Source organism: Triturus cristatus, chromosome 10 (assembly GCF_964204655.1).
Source record: "Triturus cristatus chromosome 10, aTriCri1.1, whole genome shotgun sequence".
Taxonomy (NCBI): Eukaryota; Metazoa; Chordata; class Amphibia; order Caudata; family Salamandridae; genus Triturus; species Triturus cristatus.
This window is the reverse complement of record NC_140593.1, coordinates 859,562,000-859,585,951: the sequence shown is the minus strand read 5'-3', so window position 1 is coordinate 859,585,951 and position 23,952 is coordinate 859,562,000. Positions and strand designations below refer to the sequence as shown.

At 43.3% G+C, this 23,952-nt stretch overlaps 1 long non-coding RNA gene across 1 annotated transcript in view; it reads right to left on the bottom strand.

The window, feature by feature from the left end:
- Positions 1 to 2,139: 2,139 nt before the first annotated feature.
- Positions 2,140 to 23,952, bottom strand: part of LOC146796116 (uncharacterized) — a 126,305-nt gene continuing 104,492 nt past the window's right edge. Inside the window, exons 3-4 of the long non-coding RNA XR_014969898.1 lie at positions 9,263 to 9,394; positions 2,140 to 2,744 (exon numbers count right to left, since the gene is read on the bottom strand). This is a non-coding gene — a long non-coding RNA (uncharacterized LOC146796116). The remainder of the gene's footprint in view (positions 2,745 to 9,262; positions 9,395 to 23,952) is intronic.

The following is a 23,952-nucleotide window of genomic DNA, read 5'->3' as shown; positions in this document are numbered from 1 at the left end:
AGAAGGGCAGAGAAAGAGAGGCAGTGAGAGAACCGCAGGCAGAGAGGGGAGAGTAAGAGGGGGGAGAGCCTCGGAGGCAGAGAGTGGCAGGAGGCGGGAGAGGGGCAGTTGGGCCAGAGACAGAGCTCTGAGTGTAAGAGGGCAGAGAAGGGCAGAGACAGAGGGGCAGTCAGAGCGGCGAGAGAAAGAGTGTGGAGCAGGGCAGGGACAGAGGAGCAAGGCAGAGACAGAGGGGCAGTTAGAGGACAGGCAGAGCGGGGAGAGTAGGAGGGCAGAGAAAGAGAGGCAGTTCAAGAATCGCAGTCAGAGATGGGAGAGTGAGAGGGGGGAGAGCCTGGGAGGCAGAGAGAGCAGTGGGGCAGAGACAGAGAGTGGCAGGAGGTAGGAGAGAGGCAGTTGGGCCAGAGAGAGAGCTCTGACTGTAAGAGGGCAGAGACAGAGGGGCAGTCAGAGCGGCGAGAGAGAGCACGGAGCAGGGCAGAGTCAGAGAGGGGTAGAAGGAGGCAGATGGGTAATTAGAGAGCCACTGGCAGAGCAGGGAGAGTAAGAGGGCAGAAAGCACTCAGGGTTCTTCAAATTAAAGCAGGGTGCACTTTCACTCAGGGTTCTTAAAATTAAAGCTGGGTCCACTTTTGGATTCAGGTCCAAGTATCAGTGCTGCTCAATGGCAGGTTCCGCCACAACTTTTTGACATGGATACATGTGTGCCAAACTAAGCCGATCTGCTTCTATTTATAGATTGGTGTATGAGAGCACCCAAAGTATGTCAGAGAGCGCATGTTATTTCACTTTAGTGCTGTAAAGAGGTCTGCAAACCCAGAATACCTACATAGAGTTTCACATTGTTGCAAGTGTTAGAAACCACATCAAAGGCTCCTTGCCGCCTAAGCTAGGTGGCTGGCACGCCATTTGATGCCTTTAACTTAGTAGCGTAAAATGCAGTGCAATTTGCGCAACAGATTCTGCTGACAGAAGGCGAGAGTAGAGGTGAAGTGGGAACCCTTCTCTCAGCAGACTCCTGAGGCCGAGTGAAGTCATCACTAACACAGTGAGGTAACGTTTAATAATGGGAAAGAGTAGGCAGTTTTTTTTGTTATGTTTGTGCTCCTGTTTTATGGTCTGGAAGGCTGCTTTTACTGTTTATTTCTCTGGTACTACCACAAACATTGTCTGCAGCAAGTAAAGTGCATGCAATCTCCTATACCTTGCAAAACACCTATATGAACTTGGACTTTGATGTTTCTGGGGGTACAGAGCTGACCTCGGGTGACTGTCCAATTTACAGGCAAAACTACTGATTATGCAGCAGTAATGCACTGTTGTGCTTTGTTATGATTTTTAAATATTTTTTTCAGCAGTTTTTCAACTGTTGGCTTTTATATTTTATAGAGCAACAACAGTGTACACTGATGCATGTGATCGATGTTTCGCTGTGAGAAATAGTTACAGAATGTATTTAGGAGATTATGTATTCCATCTAGTGTCCTTTTTTCAATAAAAGCCACAATGCTGAGGCAGAATAGGACTGTCGCTGTGTATGTTTTAGTAATTACAGAAGGAAGTGTGTTTTCACATTAAAGCTTTCATGGTGGGTCTTGTGCCTTACACTGCCAACTTATGTTTTTATTTTTTGTTAGATTTGTGACAAATAAAAATACAAGTCAGGTTTAGTCCAACACTATGTCCCTAGACTGCTTACTGAGGTGCAGGTGTACTTTACTAGAAGTGTTCAGCCTCCCTCCTTACAATAATGCCATTAACAAAGAGGCAGCTCAGTTGTCGTGCACCCTATGTGTGGTCTAGATTCTTATTGCTTTTTCATTTTTTTGTCTAAATTAGCTTAAAATGCACTATTTGCCCTTTTTTTCTTTCAAAAACTTCTTAGATGAAGAACCCCCTCCCCCTGATCTTGACTTATATCAGTTGGGCTCAGTTGGTTCTAACTTTTTTACACTTTGAAAAATCACCAGCTGCCACTGCTTTACTTATTTTACGAGCTCAAACAGTTAAGGTGAATGCTTCAAAAAAAGAACATTTTGATGGTAAATGTGCTATGTATGAATGGTACTCAGCATTGTTATCTCGAAGTCTGCTATGCAGTTCTGTGATTATACTGAATAAAGAACTACCTATGTTATTAATATGACATTGACATCTCTTTATTAATGTAATAACTGTACTTTCACAATTGCTTTTTTAACCATCTTGCTTTCTCAAATTTGCTTGAAAATGCACCATTTGCCCACTCTTTTTCCACATTTTCTCGGGGGGGGACCCCCCCGAACCCTCCTTATGCTGATCGGGCGCGCTCGCTCGCCGCGGTGCGTTCCACCACACGTTTGACGCCTCACCACTTTCAAATGTCACCAGCCGCCACTGGAGTGAATGATTTGAGAAACGCTGCTTCCTGTAGCAGACTGGGAGCAGAGACAACGTGGCTTCCACAACATACTACTAGGAGGGGCCTGGCCTGCACCATCTCCTCCACCAAACAAATAGGTGACATCAAGCCTACTGCAATTTGTGTGTAGGTGATCCGCCAGGAAACTGGGACCCCTTGCAGCAGCCAAGAACCTCTCTTTTGCTGGAGAACTAAAAAACAAAGTCCCATTCGCCAAGCAATTGTGAAACACAACTGCAGTGTCCATGAGTGAGATCCATCGGCACAATACACTCGGCCGCATGGAGCTGTGCAAATGAGGGCAGTTGTAGGGTGGCAGAAAATGTGAAGCATCCTGTTAATCCTAGTGGGGATAAAACAAACACTGATTAACACTGACGTAATCACTTGCTCAAATAGATTAAACATCCCACTTACAAAAAGTCCAGCCCGAAAAGTAAAACTCCAGCAATTTTTTTTTTTGCAGTCTTTATAGACCCGAATCCAATCAGGTATCAGATAACATGGGCTTCAATTCAAATTCCATAGAGCATATTATCAAGCCCATTATCGCTGTTTTAGAGGCAGTTTTCTGTCGTTAAAGCGGTGATAATTTTATCGCCTGCCTTGATAATATGCCCCTAAGTGATTTGCCCAGAATCACAGGATGTTTACCATCATTACCGAGACTCGAACCCAGTTCCCCAGGTCCGAGGTCGAGCACCCTAGACGTTAAGCCAACTCCTCTCCCCCTATTATGCACTGAGGTGGCAACCATTGCATTGGCCACATCCCAAGACCACAGCAGCCTCTTAGAACGACATTGCATCAACCCCTCCATCACAGGCAATGTGTTCTGCCTGGTGCTGTAACAGCCACCTCTCACAAATTGCCATTTCTTCTCCCATGTCTAGAATGGATGCCCCAGTCTTAGTTACTGCTCATTCGTCATCACCCAAGCTTCCCTTCACCAGCTGCTGCCACCCCCTCATCCCATGCCTACCAGAAGCATGGGGCATGAACATCTCATATCCCCTGCAGGTTGCTGGAATACTTTGCTTTCCATGACCTCACCACAATTATAAGGGATAATTGGTGCGGCTCTCAACTCGGCTTCAACTCGCTCTCACTGGTTACACAGAAGGAAAACAGAGATTACAAAGAGGGGACAGTTATTAGGAACCACTGCAGGATGAAAGGCCTCATCACATCGCCCTCACACAGAGGGCATCAACTGCACCTGCTCAATCACAAAAGAGGGCCATTAACAAAGAGGAGGTGGCATTGATGTCTCCGCAGCACAGTCATCAAGGAGAGGAGACCGGCTGGCGATCGAGTGTTTACATCTCAACCCTGCCAATTACGGCAGCAGAGTAGCTGCCTGCGCGTAAATAATGGATGCTTACATTGCAGTTGTCTGACGTCACACGCCGAAGAGCCGGGACAACCCTTGCGTTCAAGGCATTGTCTTTTTTTAATATATGGAAACTTTGGGTGATGCTACTAGTAATATTAATATCCATAAATGAATATTGCAAATCCTTGTTGCGAAATATTGATACAATTCTGTTAATAAACTGATCCTCGTCGCTATTTTGACAGTAAATATTAAAGCAGGGTAGACTGTTCTTTATAGGAGGAGTAGGAAAGGCAATAAAGAGCAGGAAGGGGGCAAGGACCGACGGCTGAAAGAGCAGGGCCCTGCATCCAATCAGAATACAACTTCATCTCAACTCCATAACACTGTCTCACACAGCATCCAGCATGCTGGCCTGTGGTCTACTGTGGTAGAAGTCTGCGTTAATCAGGAAATGAAACAGGATCCACGATTGGGTATTTCATCTCCTTTATCACAAGAGTTCCTTCTTAGCACAATCAGGAATTATCTTTAAGAAGGGCGGTTTTTTTCTTAGTATAATTAATTACCCTCCTTCCAGAAAGTGTAACGATTTGCTCTACCCATTCATGACACAAACTTTATGAATCATCTGTCAGATGCAGTTAACAGTGTTTTAAAGAAATATTGGATAGATGGATGGATGGTTGGTTAAGATAGATAGATGGATGGATGGATGGATGGATGGATGGATGGATGGATGGATGGATGGATGGATGGATGGATGCATTAGATACATTTGCCCAATATGATAACAGAAAGCTCCCACTGCGTTCAAACATCCCTACTCACAGGTGAGATTGCCTAGCGGTTTCAGAAACATGTTTTTCGTTTGTGATCTGGGCTGGCAAATGTGTATTTGTATAAGTGTGCAAAGTTTAGTGGTTCATTTTTAGATGTGCATGTGCAAAGAGACATTGGTGCTATCGTGGCACTGAGTTTGTGCAGTGATTGTCCTAATAATATCGCAGCCCAAATTCTCTTATTTGGTCGGAAACAAATCAATCGATGGGAGAATGCAAACAAGGTAGATCGAGTCTGTAAAATGTCTTCTGCGTTAATGTCAGATAAAGGCTGTTTGTTTTCACCTGCTTTGGGCATTTGTGGTGCATGAAATGATCAAATACAATATAGTTTATAACATGTGGTCCGTTTGTGATCAATAAAATAAGGCAGAATAGCTTCACTATAGCATTTCTCCTTTTTGTACATTTCTTAGGGGGTGGAGTTGGTACAGATACGTGTGCCAAGGGGGAGGAAACAACTGCACAGGGGACGTCAGAGTGAAGTGATTGGCAATCCCTGCACCTTTTTTGTTGGGATACACCTGGTACCAGTTGCAATATGGAATATCGAGTATGGAATATCTTGCTACCTTCATTTTGCAGCCCAAATATGAAGGACACATATATCAACAGGTAAAGGCACAGAGGGAGGTATAGATTTACTGAGGTTAACTCCACATCTAGGTACCTTGAAGATATTTATAGATTTTCAAGGTACATTGGAGGGATTGGGTATAGAATATCTATCCATACGCACAGGGTTGGATTGGGATCAAAAATCGGCCCGGGCACACCAAAAAAAAGTGGTCCACATTTGCGTATTGCCTTTCCGCAAAACACTGCTTCAGCGAAGTTTTATGAAAAGAAAGGAGGTGGGGGGCATGTTTTATTAACTTCACTGAGATGAAAAATGCACAGATTAGTTCACACTCATGAGCCACACATGAATGCAAGTGAGACCACTTCTGCTGAGGCCCCCTGCCCCCGCTCAATCAGCATACATTATTGGGCTGGCCCAGCGAGAGAAAAGGAGTGATACCTCTGCCCATCTGCCTCTAGAAAGTCCAGTCAGGCACCCACTGGGCCACTGGCGGCATCCTAACAGCACAGACAGTCCTCTGCTGCCTAAAAAAGCAGCCCATAGCTAGAACTCGGCTACCTGCCCTTCGGCCATTTCCCGAGTGCCCGCGTTACCAAACTGACCCTGCAGACGCGGTCAGCTCAGGCGGCTGTCCGGTCCGTCCCTCGCTTGCTCTGTTCCTACGGTCTCAGTGCTCATCTCTGCCCTACGTCCAGTGCTGTGTGCTATCTGGCCCAGGCAGGCGTGCACCTTGCATTGGCGCTGCTGCCTTCCTGCCAGATACCCAATCCTAGGAGACCAGCGCAACAGCCTGGCAGCACCTATGTCCACAAATAGCGGTGCTCCCCTGCAGCTCTGTACCTCGTGGTAATGTCCAGCTTCGAGCCTGACTGCAGCATCTGCTTCAGTTCACAGCCCAGGCCCTTCATGGTGGTCTTTCAATGTACAACATGACACTTGTACTTATGAGGAAATAGATGTAGGGTTGTGTAATAATAATTTTAAAATGTATGATTTTTTTAAGTCTATATTTTGTGTTTTGATATATTTTTTTCTTTTAATGTTATTTTTGAAAAGTCTGTATTATTGTAATGTATATTTTGGGGTTCAATACTTTTACTTCAGATTTTTTAGTATAACTATAGTTTGGTTTTGTCATTTTGGTCATTTTAATTGTAAACATAGGGTTGTCGCTATCGTGGTATCGATATTTCTATTCAAATACAAAAAGAAATCCGAGGTCTATATCGCAACCCTTGATACAAATTCAAGAAAGTTGCCACTTAGCAATTGCTCCAAGAGTAAATTAAAGAGGTAAGCATGTAAGAAACAGATACAACAAGAAGGAACTTGATCTAAGGATAATCAGCATCCCATCATTACACTCTGAAAGTGCCCAGTGTCATCATCTGGGGTACCAAACAACTCTTCTCAACAACCTCTTGTGACATCGAGGTGATACGAATGAGTTGTATCCTCTTACCAAGCATTCATCAAAGAAAAGAGGAAAAAAGAATTTAGAGTGCAATCCAAAAAAAAATTCTAGGAAAATTTTTGTATTTTTTAAGGTGTTTTTAAAATAGAATAAACAATTGACGAACACTGTGTATATAATTCTAACTTGTGTCCCATCAATCGTGTTCCTATCTAAAAGCAGTGTATGAAAAGAAAAAAAGAAGAAGCAGTTAAAAGACGTTTGCTGCTCCTATGTACTGGTCATAGGAGCAGCAAACATCTTTTAACTGCTTCTTCTGGAAGGGGGCCCTTTCCGTAAAAAATCCTGAGGCTTATTTACAAGCGCCTTGCGCTACTTTTGTGTCATTTTTAACATGGGAAAAGTGACGTACAGGTGGCGCAAGGGGCATGTAAATAGGCCTCCCTATGCCTAGACAAACTAAAGTTTTGGCACATTGGATGTGTGCTGTACAGTGCATCACACATGCATTCTGTGAAATGTTAAGAGAAATAAAATGTTTTTTGCAAGTTTGCACCTGCCTCAATGCAGCGTTATTTTTAATGTAAAACCCAGTGTAACAATTTTAGTACATTGGGCTTTCCCTCAAAAACCATGCGTGGTTGCACTGGAATGACTAATTACCACCCATCAAACTGCCCCTTGACACAAATAAATTCAAAACAGTGCTATTACAATAAAAAAGGGCATTTTAAGTGCAAAAAAAAAATGATGGTGGAAAATATATCTCATCAAGACAATGAGCAGCTTTGCAGCAGCGGCTTCTACACTATGGCAGAAGAGCGCTGCCCCACCCCACAAAAAACAAGCATTGGCATAGCCAATAGGTCTCGCCTTTGGGACCTTATAAGTGTTTAGCAATGCAACAGTTGCATAACTAAATACTTATAAGGTCCCAAAAGCGAGACCTATTGGCTATGCCAAGTGGCCGTGCGGCCGCGAAAGTGATCGCGATCGCGATCAAACATCAAAGCGGCCGCAAAAGTGAAAGTAATCGCGGTCAAGTGCAGCGCGCGTGCCCACGCACATGCACTGTATCTCTAGGCTGGCCTGGTAGCACTTTTTGGAGCCCTCTCAAAAAGTCTCGCCAGACCAGCGCATGCGCTGGGTCAGGCGAGACCTAAAAACGTCAGGAAAGAAAGAAAAAAAGAACACTTGTGTTGTTTTATATCTCCTTTCCTGCTGAGTCTTGGTGGCAGGCCATGGGGGGTGATGGCACTGAGGGGAGTGGTAGTGCATTCCCTTCACTGCGATTGATGGGTTGCACGGCCGTCTCAGGCTGGCCAAATCATCATGCGCAGTGAACCTCTCTCCAACCCCAGCTGCATTGCTGAGGTTGCAGAGAGTAGGTAGAGATTACCAGTCTGTCCAGGAGCGCTAATCGAGGGTGCTCAGGCCAATCCTGAAGCTGCTCTCATGTGAGAGCAGCTTCAGGATTGGCCACAGGGCATTCTGGGAGACTGCGCCTGTCTGAAGCAGCGGAGCAGAGGAGCGGGACGCGGGACGCAGCCGGCTGAAGGTAGTTATATTTAAATGTTATTATTTTTTATTTTGCCCCCCTCCCTTTGCAACCCCTTTGCCCCCTCCTAACCTCCCTCCGCCAGCCCGCCTCACCACTCGTCCCAAACACGGACCGCTACTGCAGCTTTGTGTCACTTTGCTTGATTTAGCAACAGCACAAAGTCTCAATAAGTCTGCCCCTAGAATCCAGCAGGCCAAGTGCCATCTGTGCAGGGCAGCAAATGAACATGCAGGAGCCAGACACACATATGGCTATTGTGGGGCTGTTTCATGATGCATAGATCCAAGACTTTATGGACAGACTTTACTGACGCTTGCACTATGAGTGCAATTTGCAAGTACACCAGGATCGAAGGCCCTAATCCTGGCCGGTGTGACTCACAAGGGCTTAAAACAGCAGCAGCCTTGAGCTGAAGGAAAGTGAAGCAACAAGCTTCTATGTAGTAATGTACTCCAGAGATAAGGTACAGAACGCCATATAAGGCCAAACCATTTCACATACGTTCGATTTAATGATAGTAAAACCCTACGGTTCATCACTCACTCATTAAAACGTTAAAAAGTGTCCAGCTGTTTTCCTTCAAATAACTGAGGAAGGTATGTTTTATTATTGTTCATGCCCGTCTCTTTCAGAATAAAATTGTCTTTTTTTCACAGTTTTTAAAGCAGCAACACAAAACTCTGTGCTACATGTAAAATGATTAAATATTTTCAACACTCAGATATTGAAAATATCGAACTGGAAATAAAAGAGAGTGCCCCAATCACATATGTATGCAAAAATAACATAAGCATAAACTTAAAATTTTTTTTTTGAAAGAAAGCCGATTTTTAGCAATAAAAAATACATTTAGACATACCAGGTCATGTGAATTATGGTGCAAGTGTTTTTCAAATGCTTTAAATATGGGGTTGAATCACAAAGATAATACATTTGTTTAATTAGTGCGATCCTCTTTGTCACACCTCTATTAGGTATGTGTGTGTCCGTTTATGTGCTGCTTTCATTCCATTATTTAAGTTAAGCGTCCAAAGAAATTCATTTTGAAGTGTGTTCTGTTTGAATGACCCTGTCATTGCTGAGTTTATGATTTTGAAAGCAGGGCAAGCTACACTGAATCTTTACCTTTCTTTCCAGGTTAATCCATAGCGTTTCTCCAGCACCTCTTGATGACACAATTTGGCTCCTGGTTTAGATAAAATGCCGCAGATGCAGTTACACTTCATTGACAGGAGCCTTAGATGTAAACAACATCAACTGTTGTAGCAAAAAAAGAAAAAGATTTAAAAAAAATAACACGATATCTGAACCTAGTTTTTCCTATGCTAACTGTCCCTTCACAGCCATACCAAAGTTCCATTTTAGGACTAAGGCTTCATAACCCCCACACTGGGCCCACTCCAATCTGACATGCATGTCATTCCTCACATACATCCCAATAAAGTTTGCCAAACACTTGTCTTGTTTCTTGTGGCAGGTGTTGGCTGCAGTTTATTCTGCTTAACATGCATGAAATAATTTTTTGCATTACAGTACTACAGTCATAACTCCATATGACAGGGTCATCAATCAACGGCACGGGGTCATAAATCACTTCTGATAAGCTCAAAACTCTTAAACATGACAGGTCATTAATCACTCCATTTACCAAGTCATAAATCATTTGGACAGGACAGTAAACCCTGTGATAGGCCATAAATCACATCAGCTGACACCTCTTAGTTTGTTCAGGCCATCATAGATGCCCTTTTATGGGGTCCTAAAGTTCCCTGTTGGTGTTTATACCGTTGCCTGTAGGGGGGGGGGGGGAGTGGTGGGGGGAGGGTAGCCTCATACAGGAGTAAGGCCCCAACTCGCTACCTTGTTTGTCCATTTTTGCCCTGCCATCCGGCGGGTCTGGGCTGTGGGTGCCGTCTACGCTTACTCCCCCCTTTCAGCCTACTCACCCTGCTTTCAGGCATCCTCAGGTAAGTGGGCTTCCTCCTGCACACAGCCCTGCTGGTGTGCTTCCTTAACCAACAAATGTACCCCTTCTTAACCACCTCATCTGCAGTTCAGCACTGCGATAATGCTGCTGCTTGGTGTGGGTTGGTGTATCTTAAACAATGATCTGCGCACTGCCCAGCTTCCGAAAAGGACCTGTGTTGGGGCAGCGCTGTGCTTATAACCCCTCATTGTCCCCTTCTAGCATGAGGCGGCACCTCCCCATTGGGGGGGGGGGTTTCAAAACATCACCTGGCTACCTATTGGCCAGGTACTTTCATGCCACCTTTTGGCAGGCAACCTTGACCTGGAGGGGGAAGCAGGGAGAAGCCCCCTTGTTGGGTGCACTGAGGCGGCCCAGACCAGAAGTATCGGGTCCCCAGTGGTCGTCATGGCGTCTGCCCATGAGGTTCCCTTCTGAGACGGCCTCTGCTAAATCCCTCCAAACGTATCAAGTTCTCTTGTTTCTCACCCCTTGATCCCCTCATTTAACGTGAAGGGGATTTCCACTGCCAGCCACACAGTACAGCCCACAATGCAGCCAACCTGAACCACACAAACAGGTTTAGGTAGGAATCAACGGGAGGCTTACAGACAAGGGTGGCCAGTGACTGGCAGCATTAGCTATGGGGCTGCAAGCAGGACTGGACCATGTCCAACCCTACAATTGATTTCGATGGTTCCCTGTTGTGGGGTGGCCGGAGAGACGTGAGACGAGTTAGGGCATTCTCTGCCTACCGTCTGCTGAGTGCACTAGGCCGCATGGTTCTGCTGCAGGGAATGATGTTAACACTTCCCAACCAGTCTTCTGAGCGTTGTCGGTGTCTGCACACAAGGTTTGGCTGGCTCCTTGATTGTGAGGGTTGGCTAGGGAGGCAGGAGAGCAGACCACTTTATGAATGTTTTAAACAAGCTTCTGTGTTCAAGACGCGTTGGACTAAATTGATGATCGTTTTAAACAGGAGACTATGTTGAACCTGAGAACTAATTCAGGCTATGAATGTATTTAAATATGATTTTAACTGACTAAAGCAAGTCATGGATGAAATGTTACACTGCCCTGTAGATGCTTATGTTGGTTGATTAATGTTAGATTGTGCCTGATGCTTACCTATGCATAAGTGAAGCTTTCTTGATGTCTTTGTCCATCACTAGTCATTCCTTGGGTTAAGCGACAGTATTATTAAGACAAAGTGGAAGCATCATGGACCTTATGTATCAACGCATTTCCCCATAGACACAGAATAATACCATTTAATTGATCAGGCCATATATTCAGAAAGGGTTATGACTATGTTTATGGTAGAATAAACCTGGACAAACATGAGGAACTATAAACATTTTAAATAAGTGAATGGAAGGACCCAAATCGACATTGCCTCTGCAAACAGAGAGTGAGACCATCTTTGGCTGTCTCTATCGCATAGCATCACATAGTGTGTAGTTTGCAGGGTACAATTGGGAACTGGGTTCACTTACTGATATCAGCCAGAGCTATATTGATGCCAGCTGATGGTAAATGTGACAGACCAACGTTGCATTAGAGCTCAGTTTCACCTTTCCTCCTCAACGTCCCAGGATGAAAGGGGCACAGCCGTGGTGGGCTTCTAATTATGCAACATGTTTGGAGAACTTTTCGTTCTTAGGCTCGCATTCAGGAGTTGGCATTTAGGTAAGTGCAGGTTGGTGTCAGGTGTAATGACACAAATCAGTGGAGCAGAAGATGGCAACAGTGGCTAAGAACCTTTGAACCACCTCATTTGCTGTGGATAGTTGACATACCTCCACTTCTTGTTGCTGGCCCAATTTCAAGGTTAAACAGAGAAATCTCTTCATATGGCTAGACACTACTCATGCCACTGAACTGATGTACTATCATATACAAAAAAATATGTATACTTTAAGTTACATTATATGTATAACTTTTTACATTGTAGCATATTCATTATTTTGACCCTTATTAACGTTAAAGCTCCAAGTAAAGCTAAATACCTATCAATAACTAAGCTCAAAGAAAATGGCTTCTGTGTGTCTTATAAATTTGGACACCTGTTTAAACCCCAGTCTGTGTAGGTGTTAGATTCATAAGTCTATCATTAAAATCCGAAAGTCTGACTTTTTACCCAATTAATTGAAACAACTCACACCGGACAAAATTTAACAGGTGAAAAAAGGCTCAGTGAATGGTGGGAAAATGGGCCACGTTATGCCCCATTTTCATGGGAATTCTTATAATTGGTGTTATTTATTGCAACCGACAAATAACACTTCCCATGATAGTAATGATGAAGGAAGATTTACATTCAAGGCCCAAATGTCAAATAAGTCCTTGTAGTCTTCCTCAAATGCAGATATGGCAATTGAAACAACAAGAGATTCACTCTTATGTTGACATATGAGAGGAAGTGAGAAGGAAATGGCAAATATGTATGAGGAACCCAGAACGCTGGACCTTACAACGCAATCTCTTAGTCAAATCTTCAAAGATTTTACTTCATTGGTCATATGGTCCTTTGTTCGCTGACATAAAGTATTTAAGGGAGAAGATATCAACAATACACTTCTCACTTGTGAAGCCTATGTGACTGCACAGTAAGGACCAGGAATCGCTAAAAATGATTAATGAGTATTATTTTGGATTTTCAAGCAATCCAGTATATATGTAAATCAAAAGTAGGTTCAATTCAGCAATACAATAGTGTTGGAAATTGGGCTATTAGTTGTGTGGCCAGCACAAGTAATGGATCCTCAATTGTCCTCAAAGAGTACCAAACACCCTATTGTAGCACTTGACTCTCACAGGGTAATGAGGCAGAGAAGTCTAAGGCTTACCCAAGGGAGGTGGTGTTGGCTAGTAATCACTAATCACTGGCACTCAATAAATGATTGCATAGTCAGTACATTTATTACACACACATACTACTAAATACTACACAGTAATTTATAAATATAAATTGGCAGATGGACCATACCAGAGATGACATTGTGCAATCACTGGTGACCACCAAGAGGAGTCACCAAAACATATCAAGTGAGTTCCAACAGACATGGTGTAGTAATGATATTACTCTGGCATGAATCATTGTCATAATTCCAATAATGATTTCTCAATAAAACATATGCAATCATCATGAAAACCCAATAAAAACATTCATCACAATTACATTTTGTGGTTGTGCATTTTTTCATATACTTGGCATTAGACTGTAATGGTCAGAATGGCCCCTAGAGAGCATCACTCTAAAAAATGGCATTGTGAAAATTAATTGCAGTAGAACATTCGGCCCCTAAAAGGCATAACCATATGACCAATGCCTTCTACTTTTATTGATCTTCTAAGACTTTTAAACATATTACCCTGCCTTTGAAGAATAAACTACAACCAGCCGCAGAATAGAAGTCCCAGCCATGGAAGAACTTAAAAATGCCTTAAACAGTGGGAAAGGTGAAGATTTTGTGGTCCCATCAACTAAGGGTGGGGGTCCAAAAGATGACATGAGGAGAAAGAATATGTCGTTCTGAACAGTTTGGTGGTGGTCCCATTGCCCTACTACCACCACAGACTGCGATATGGACACACATATGAATGAAGCCCTGCAAAGCATTATGGGGCAATTTTGTGGCAAGCAGTGAATATTATAGCAGTGGCTCTCCTGCTGTGCCGGTGTCACATGGCTAGGTTAGGCCCAGGAAGAAACATTGCCATTTTACTTGTACATGTTTCTAGAGGAGCCTTCTTTTCCACACAATGACTTTTGACACACATTTGCTTGCCTGACAGTCCAAGATTAGCTTCTCTGAAACTACATTGCTTACAATTCCACTTCGTAATTACACTATCATGACACCTTGAACATACAAGGCCTGAACACACGTGTGCAAATGTTGTTGTTTAATATTCATCTATGAGGTGACAGAGCTATCACAGAGACAATAAACAATGTCAGCTTGGCTGAAGCTTCGACACAGAAGGATGGATACTGCTGTTAGAAATATACATGTCTTTCAGTGCTCAAATTAGGGGAGCACTCTGCTGTCATTGCCAGATCATCGCTATTGTAGGCGTCTAGGCCCAGCTGATTCCTGTTTACCCTCTGTGAAGAAGGATGTCCAACTTGTGACCAAGACCGGGACCTACATACCTTGCCTTCAGGTAATGGGGATTTAGATTGGCAGAACACCCGCTCTAGGCAACTAGGTTAGGGAATGCATTGTAGGAGTACATAATATCTAGTGCTTTCAAATTCAAAAAGTACTTTATTCGGTTAAAAGACAATAACCATGAAAGCAACAACATCAATTTACAATTTACACAGGGAAAATATATAAAGAACAAATCTATTATATTTCATCAATACCCATTGTTTTCCGTAATTTAAAAACATTTTTAAAAAAGCTTGAAACTACAGCGAAAGTTAAAACAGTGTCCATTCTCTGAAATTCTAAGAAAGCTGGGCGTCATTTATTTAATTTCATTTCTTTGAGGAGTGGGATAATGAATTTCCTACGTGGTGAAATATAAAATTTACAGAAAAATAAAATATGGATGTCAGATTGGGACGAGGAGTCATCACACGGGCACATAGGCAAATTTCGCAACCATGAATTCATTTCTGGGAAGGACAAGAGTCTAAAAACAATATTTAAACTAAAACGGGTCAAAAGAAATCGATCATAATTTGACATCGGCAGGGTTAAGTATGGCTGTACTTTATTGCCGGTTAACAACAAGAGATGCAAGGTTACTGTCTTTTTCTTCATTTCCTCTCGCCTTCTCTTTTCCTCGAGGTATTCCATACATAGCTTTTTCAACATTTTTCTGGATATATTACCCATTGAAAGTGGGTCATCAAAATATAGTTGGCAGCCAATTTCAATGAAGAAATGTTTAACATAATTTAGCCAATCAGATCTACCCACATTTTCCAATTTTAATACATCCTGCAATATAGCCCGGTTCATGACACACTCATTTGTTATCCATACCCTATGCCACAAGAGGATGGGTTGTATTCTAATTAAGTCTGATATATGAGGTTGTCCAAATTCATTATGACAGATGTAGGTCGCAACACTTTGTGGTACTGTCAGGACATCCCTCATAAACTTATTCTCGGCTATTTGAATTGAATCTATGTTGGAATACCCCCAAAGACCCGAGCCATACAAAGCTACTGATGTACACGTGGCGTTATATATTGTTAAAATTTCTTTTATCGGTTTCTTGCCCAGCTTTTTAATAAAATTCTTTAAGGCCATTATTGTTTTTAAGAACAAAAGGGTTCTGGCCTTTACAGCACTTGTCCACACCCCAGATTCATGGAACAAAATACCAAGATAAGGGAAAGTAGAAGTGTTTTCCAACGGAACATTATTTATAAACATTCTTTTTGTCTGCTTTCCAGATCTTGTGCCACAGTTCATGGAGAAGGTTTTGCTACAATTAACTTTTAAATCTAAACTCGACATGAACTTCTCAAAAGATATTATCAAGTTTTGTAGGGCCAAGGGAGTGCGAGCCATTAGGACTGCATCGTCCGCATACAAGAGTGCAGGGATAGATCTCTTCCAAACCCTAGGCATATCCCTGCACTCCTGCAGCAGGCGATGCTCACGTCCATTTATGTACACCAGAAATAAGAATGGGGCCAGGACGCACCCTTGGCGTACACCACGACCCACCCCAAATTTTCTGGTACATTGGCCCCCCCTACCATAACGGACCGATGCTGTGGCTCCTGAGTATAATTCTCTCAGAAAGCAAATGATGGAATCTTCCACACCCAGCCCTCTCAGGATTGCCCATAATTTAACATGTGACACACAGTCGAACGCCGACGTGAGATCAACAAACGTGAGATACAGACGTTCACCTTTTATCCTCGTGTACTTAGATTGCAAAATCTCTGGGCCCGATTCACAGAACAAACTTAAGACAAAATCCTAAACTTAGTACCATTTTGGTATTCACAGAATGCCCCTACTACTTCTGGTATTCACAGAATGAACTTACTACTTTTGCGATTCACAGAATAAACTTACTACTTTTGCTATTCACAGAATGGATTTAAGACTACTAACTTTACGTCCGCACTCGGGCCGGAAATTCCGGCCCGGAGGCGGGGCTTACGGGCCGGAGGCGGAGCTTCCGGCCCGGAGGTGGGGATTCCAGCCAGTGGCGGAGATTTAAAATCTCCACCTCTGGGCGGGAAGCTCCGCCTCCGGCCCGGAAGCCCTGCCTCCGGCCCGGAAACCCCGCCTCCGGGCCGGAAGCTCCGCCTCCGGGCCGGAATTTCCGGCCCGAGTGCGGACGTAAAGTTAGTAGTCTTAAATCCATTCTGTGAATAGCAAAAGTAGTAAGTTTATTCTGTGAATCGCAAAAGTAGTAAGTTCATTCTGTGAATACCAGAAGTAGTAAGTGCATTCTGTGAATACCAAAATGGTACTAAGTTTAGGATTTTGTCTTAAGTTTGTTCTGTGAATCGGGCCCATTAAGTTTAAACATTGTTCGACAGTACCAATGCCCTTTTGAAATCCATACTGTAGGTCACTCATTATCTCGTTCTCCTCAGCCACGCTTTGTAGTCTTGCCAGAATGATTCTCCTAAGGATTTTTACAGATGAGTCTAGAAGGGAGATTGGTCTGTAACATACGCAGCTTTGTCTATCTCCCTTCTTATATATAGGTACAATGACGAGGTAAACCAAGACGGGTTTAAACCCCTTGCCAGTGCTGCATTAAAAAGTTGTACCAGCATGGGTCCCCTAATCTCCATGTTTGCTTTGTACAAGTCTGCTGGGATCCCATCAGGCCCTGTGGCCTTGCCACCCTTCGTTGCTTTCATACCCATCATAACTTCCTCCAGAGTTATTACCAGTTTTTCAGCCCCTGCACCTATATTACCCATTGTAACAGGATCTATAATATGGCTTTCATCTTGGGACCTATAAAGGTTTGAGAAATGCTCCACCCAGTCCTCCTCAGCAATTGCAATCTCCATGCGCGCTTTAAACTTGTCATAGAGGAACGGGGTATTTACGGCCCTCCAGAATGCAGATGCATCCTTAAGCTGTGATACTTCACATAGAGCTTCTAGGGCCTCCTTTTTTATAGAATTTTTTTCTATTTTTTAAAACCTCATTATATTTTTTCCTAAAACCTCTTATTTCTAAAAGATCTCGGGGTATCCTATGAATAGCATGTTTCAAGTCAGTCAATGCCCTTGTGCAGGCATTGTCAAACCAACTTTTATTACCCTTTGCCCTATTCTTTACCTCCACCCGCAGACTCTTCTTAATTGTGGAAGCTATTATATTAAAATGCTCTTTTATCAGCTCATTGTTTGACTTTTCTTCCAGGCAGATCACAAAACTATTTGAGCAAACATTCAACAATTTACCTAAAAACATTTCTGGGACAACCTTACCCCATTTGAGAGTGTACCCATTCTGTCTCCCAAGGGCCACATCAGGAGCTGTACATATAGAGGGCACATCCTCATGCCGATCAAAAAATGGGTTTTCGACCTCCATTATTTGAGGCAGATGGTCACTTAATGGCAACTCTATAATTTTTATCCTATTGATCTTATGGCTGCAACTGTTTGAGGCAATGATGAAGTCAATAGTGGACAATGGTCCTCTACCAATAAATGTGGGCACAAAGGTAGTAGGTTTTTGGGCTATTTCATTTGCATAACCCAGATCGTACATAAACAATATATCATTTAATAGGTCCCCGGTCAGAGAGTGATCAAAATGGGTTAGGTTTATCTCCTGCTCTAACATTAAGCCACAGATACCCTGTTTGCCCTTTATACAGAGTGGGCAATTAAAATCCCCCCCCATAAAATTATTAATTCCCTGTCGGTTTTATCTATTTCGTGTTGTATGTCCTCCCTCAGCATTTTTAAAATGCTAGGAATTTCTTTTCTCAGAATATTATTATAAAAATTTATAACAACAACATTAACTCCCTTCTTGTTGATTACGGTTAGTAATTGATGATAACTAGATTTTGGCGTAAAACAAACCTGCTCACATTTGAGCTGGTGTGAGAGGAACGTAATTAAACCTCCCTTTGCTCTCCCATATTGGCCCCCCACGGCCGGAGTAAAAAAGCTTCTATAGCCACTTATATACACTGGTTCAATAGACCAGGTTTCTTGGAGGGCCAAAATGTCATGTCCATTTATAACAGTTTCCCAAGATGGGTTTTTAATTCTCTCGCTTAATCCTGCCACATTCCAAAATAGGAGTGTACAGGATTTCCTTGTTTCATTTGCTCCAAAATCACCCAAGGAGGCATTGCCCAACACCTTTTCATGTTGCGGGTAACCAACTCCTCCATTATTTCCCCCCTCTTTTAAGTCAAGGTTGCACAAGATCTTGCAACAGTCCTCCTCAATATCCGCATGAATCACTCTTTGGGCAATTTGTGCTTGTATAATATCCTCATTACCATCCCAAAGCCTCTGTTCTTTTGCGTTCCCCTTGATTTCGTCAGTGTGCCCACCTAATCCTAATGTTTTACTATAACGAGTATCCTTCTTGTGTCAATCCACATATTCAAGACCTGAAAAAGCATCAAACCGATTGTGAGTTGGTATGTTATAAGCAGGTAGAGCCATACCTCTGTTGTCCCAAAAATAAATTTTTCCATTATTAGGGCCTGGGGTGGAAGGATAAAACTGCCTAGGATGGAAATTAAAAGAGCTCTGTGGTTGCGAAAAAGGAATCCGGCTATATCCATGATGGTTAAAGCCAAGCCTATTTACAGGCTGCCTTCTTACCTCCTGATTTATAGGATGTTGAACTGGAGAGTATGGATAGAAGTAACTAAGATAATGTGTAGAGATGGAGTCACTACTACTTGAGTCATACCAATCCCCAATATGCCTGACAGCTCTATGATCTTTAAAGTTTACGATGATTACATCCCCTTTCTTTTCTTTAGGTCGTGACCCCACCCGATTTGAACGCCTAACATTTAAAATTTCCCCATTTATGTAGGCAGGCAAGGGTCTATTATTACGAAGCCAATGAGTGACTTTGTTCCTTAAGGCTTGATGATCTTCCCTATTCCCAAAAAGGAGCTCGGGGACACCCGCCATGACAATCGCATAAGGGGCAGCTTCTGGCGGTAAATCTACTATTCTGTGTGATTGCTAGTTTTTGTTATGAAAATTCCCGGCCCCATTATCCTTATTGGCCTTGTTTTGCAGTGGTACTGCTTTTTCTTCTAAGATCAAGTTATCCCCCATTTGGTCACCTACTTTACTTTGGAGTTGCACCTTAGAGGCAGGCTTCTTCTTCAGCAAGGGAGGTGTTTGTACTTTATTCGGGGAAGGACAAGTTGGCTTTTTCCCGACCTGGTTAAAATTTGAAGAGGGAGTGGGACATAGTGGGGCTTGTGTTATTGCTGTCATCATTTTTACAGGTATTTTACTGGGGTTTATATTAATTAACCCTTTCGCCAAGTCAGATAGTAAGAGTGTATTAACTTCTACCTTTTTCTCGATCAAGTCCAAGTGCGTGCTAATCAAAGTCGTCTTTTCTAAAAGGGGCTGCAATAATAATTTTACCAAGTTTTAAATTTTTTCCAACAAACCACCCTCACTAATAGAACAGTGGGTTGCCATTAAGGGGACCATGAGAGGAGCCAATGAATCAACCACATCCCTCAAAATTGAGGTTGAACTCCTCTTTTGTATTTTGGCTTGCCGCTTTTTTAATAGACCACCCCCTCTTTTTTTGCTTTTAACTTTAGGTTAGATGATGACATATCGTTTGAGTTTGAGGGAGATGCAGTGGACAATCTAGGGAGATTTGGTAACCCTTCATCATCATTGCTATTATAGAAACTCGGCAAAGACTCACAGGTATTGGCAAGCGTACTTAGCAGAGAATCATCAGTGCAGAAACTAACCGGCACTTCTCCTTTATCCTCTGTATCACCAGTATTTAATAACCCAGTATGTCCTACTAAGATGTTTGTTGGATTTGTCGATGGCGATGGCACAGTCCCTATTTGCCCCAGAGAAGAACTTTTTCCCGTCATTGACTCCAGGGAAAAGCCCCTTTTATGATTGGATGTGACTACTCTTTTTTGATTATACTTCCCCCTACATCTCCGTTGTCCTTTTTTATATTTTCTAACCGATCATAGGGGTACCAAAGCATGCTCTATTTCAGCCCTAGAGATGTCTGGCCGATCTTCATACCTCTCAGCATGCACCTGGGCTATAGCCGTTACAACTTTCCTTACGCCAATAGTGGGGTTACTGGGCACGAGTGTATCCGCCACTAAGAGAGGCGCCTCTTCCTGTATCGTTATAGGGGTCTCCTGTCCTAGGGATGCCCTTCTATCGTTATTGATCTGATTTACCTTCCTGATCAGATAATTATCCATTGTACCCACCCCAGACGAAATTTTATCACTTTTTCCTTTAGACATCAAGTTAACTTATTTCTACCCACTGTCTAAAAATTGCTACGGTGGTACAGCCCTACAACAGTCAGCACTTTTTACCCACACAAGTATTAAAATATAAACTCACAGATCGCAACATGTGAACATTCCCTGCAGAACCAAAGTCTCTGGCCCAGCCCAGACTCCTCAGGCCTCTGAGGGCCACAGAGGGCCCGCCCTTTGCCCGGGCTTAGCCCGGCGTCCCGCGACGCGGGCAGCACTGGCCTTGATAGAGCCTCCTGGGGGGCGGGAGATGCCGGTGACGGCTTTTCCCACAAAGCACCAAGGGAAATGTAGTCCCCCGCTCTGCGGCCGCTGATGGCAGGAGCGGCGGCGGGGGGACTACAGCAATGGAGGAGCTGTCGGGCAGGATTCTCAGGCAGACAAGATGATGAGCCGCTGCAGTGGGGCAGAGTTTCGCTGGTTTTTCAAACCTCCCAGGTACGGTTTAATTTTAGGCTTACACCCGCTCCACGGACAGCGCAGGCCTTTATACAGCCTCCTGGGGGGCGGGAGATGCCGGTGACGGCTCCTGCCACAAAGCACCAAGGGAAATGTAGTCCCCCACTCTGCGGCCGCTGATGGCAGGAGCGGCGGCGGGGGGACTACAGCAATGGAGGAGCTGTCGGGCAGGATTCTCAGGCAGACAAGATGATGAGCCGCTGCAGTGGGGCAGAGTTTCGCTGGTTTTTCAAACCTCCCAGGTACGGTTTAATTTTAGGCTTACCTAGCAGCCAGCATACATACACTGTTCTAGCACGGTGGTGGAATCGTTAATTATTTTCACTGTCCTTATATTACTAATCACTTTTATCTGCTTTCGCTATTAATCATTGCAGCGCATATATTTCATATAAGAATCACAATGGTTCTATAAATATTGAAAATGCCCCTTTATGTATTTCTTGTGTATGTCTCTGAGCGAGCACGAGTGACTGAGCGAAAAGGTTCTAGATCAGTTACCACGATTTCCTGGAGAGTCAGGGTTGTCGTGTTCTGAGGTTGCCCAAACCATTTTTTACCTTGCCAAGTTTAGGGATACTTATGGTGGCACTGTGAGCTAGCAGGCTATAGGCCAACATGTTCTGAGTGGTGCATGGAATCAGTATGGCACCGTGCCAATGTTTATGTTGTCCAACAAATGAACAGTTCCTACTGAAAAGTGAAAACCGTACGACATGGCGCCGCCAATGTTGGTAGATTGTGTTCTTATTTAATGGATCACCTGAGTCCTCTCGGGCATACCCAGAGACCACTACACACCTCCTAAGCAGAGACGTTCATGGTGGTAGGGACTATCCTCCTCAGCTGAGTAGGTAACTCCTATTGATTGGCTGTAAGTTGTTCAAGCTTGAAGTTTCAAAGGATTATTCCTATGGCATTACTCTGAATTCCATTTCAAAATATGTCTGAAACAGAAGACACAGTAGCACTTAACATTGTTGAGAACTGCAGACATGTGGTTGCTCAGAAGCTATTATAACGTGGTCTCACACTTAAGGGTGGAGACGTTACCTTCTTGGTTGAGGCTCACGAAGCATATAGGACAGAGGTGTCCTATTCATGGGTTACATTCCCGGCAGCAGACAACACAACACGGCTATTTCACAAATATAAAGAAGATGAAGTTCCAAATAACTAAATACCATACGAAGGAAAAGAAGTACCTTTAACATACCAGGAACACAGAAATTGGTTTGATGGCACCCTACCACACACAACAAAAGACATTAGACGAGGTCCCCTCAGTAATGAGGGAGCAACATGACCAGTCTTAGGTGGATACACACCGCATTCCAATGTTGATAATCCATCAGCAGTACAATTGCATAGACTATACAAACACTTAGTGACGGTATACAGAAGTCTTACATAGTTTGTTATGCAAACATTAACACTAAACACTGCACGGACTGCTCAAGCTGCACAACCACAATTGGCTACACCAGGCATCAACCCACAAACACTAAATGCAGTAATGGGTAAGGTTCACACCAGAAGGGAGGAGATTCCAGTCTGGGTTGCACAAAAACAAGTCAGCTTAAAACAGTGTTTTCCCATATGAGACAGCAGGAAAAACACATAATATTAACAATCTGCTTGCCGATAGGGATAGCTCCCACTATGGAAGACTGCACCAGATGAGGTACTATCATACTAGAACACACGGTACCCCTTCATCAGCTGTTTTGCCAGAAGTGTTTAAACAGATCTAGAATTAGTATGGGGCAGCACCTGCCCTGGATTTGGGGATGAAACTGATGGGCAGTTTTTCCACAATATTCACGAAGGGGAAGCTATATGCCAGTATCTAAGGCATTTGGCTCAGGAACAACAGGGGCGTGAATTGCCTAAAAATTATGGCTGAAACCTATGCTATGCTGGGTGAAGATAATTGGGGAGCCAAACCTGGTAAACTTCAACTAAATAGTTATTTTGAAAAGGATAACTCTAAGCAAGCATCCGAGTCTTCTACAAAGAAGTGGGATAATAAGAAAAACAAAGACAACACTTAATCATGAGGTAGGACTACTCCACAGGAAGCCACTGATAAACCCTATAACTTGTGTAACCCTGATTATATTAGACATCCTGACAGGTATCTGGATACTGATACACGTTTGTCTTGTTCCTTTCAGGAGTCATCCGAAAAACATTCAGAGAGAGGATGGTCAAAGTGCAGATCAGAGGAGCATGTGAAACCGAAGAGGGACTCACAACCATCATCTGACTAAATCATTAAACAGGACAAAACTAAAACAGCAAACCCTCAATTCAAAAAGAAGAAGGGAGCTGAACTTAAGGTCAGGCATGCTGCAAATATTGAGAACACTGCTGCTGTGCTGGGTTTGGGAAGTGACCATACTGGACAGCGCGGCAGAGGTCACGATAGTTCGCCAGAACCTGATGGATTGTCTAGTGGCACTGAGTGAATATATCCAGGTGAAGACATCGGATACTAAGGTAGGCGTCCCACATTGTTTATATGAAAAACAACTCCAATTGGAGGGAGACGCACCTAGGAATATTAATGTTCTCTTTTGGGAGGACTTGTCATATGGATATGATAATCTCTTGGCCAAAAAGGATTGGCCACCTGATTTCCTAATGGATTGCCAAAACGGATAAACTCTAATTTTACCTGATTTTTTCTACCTCATTCCAGAATTGGTTGAACATTCATATGCCAAGTAGTGGGAGTTAGCACTTGCTCCTGCATTATACCGCAACTATGTGAGGTGGGATGACAGTTCCCCTTATCATAAAATATCAGTGAAGACTACCAATACAACTTCAGTGAAAATATCCCATTAAAAGTGAGGCCAAAAAACAAGTGAGGGAGGTGCTAGAATCTAGAACA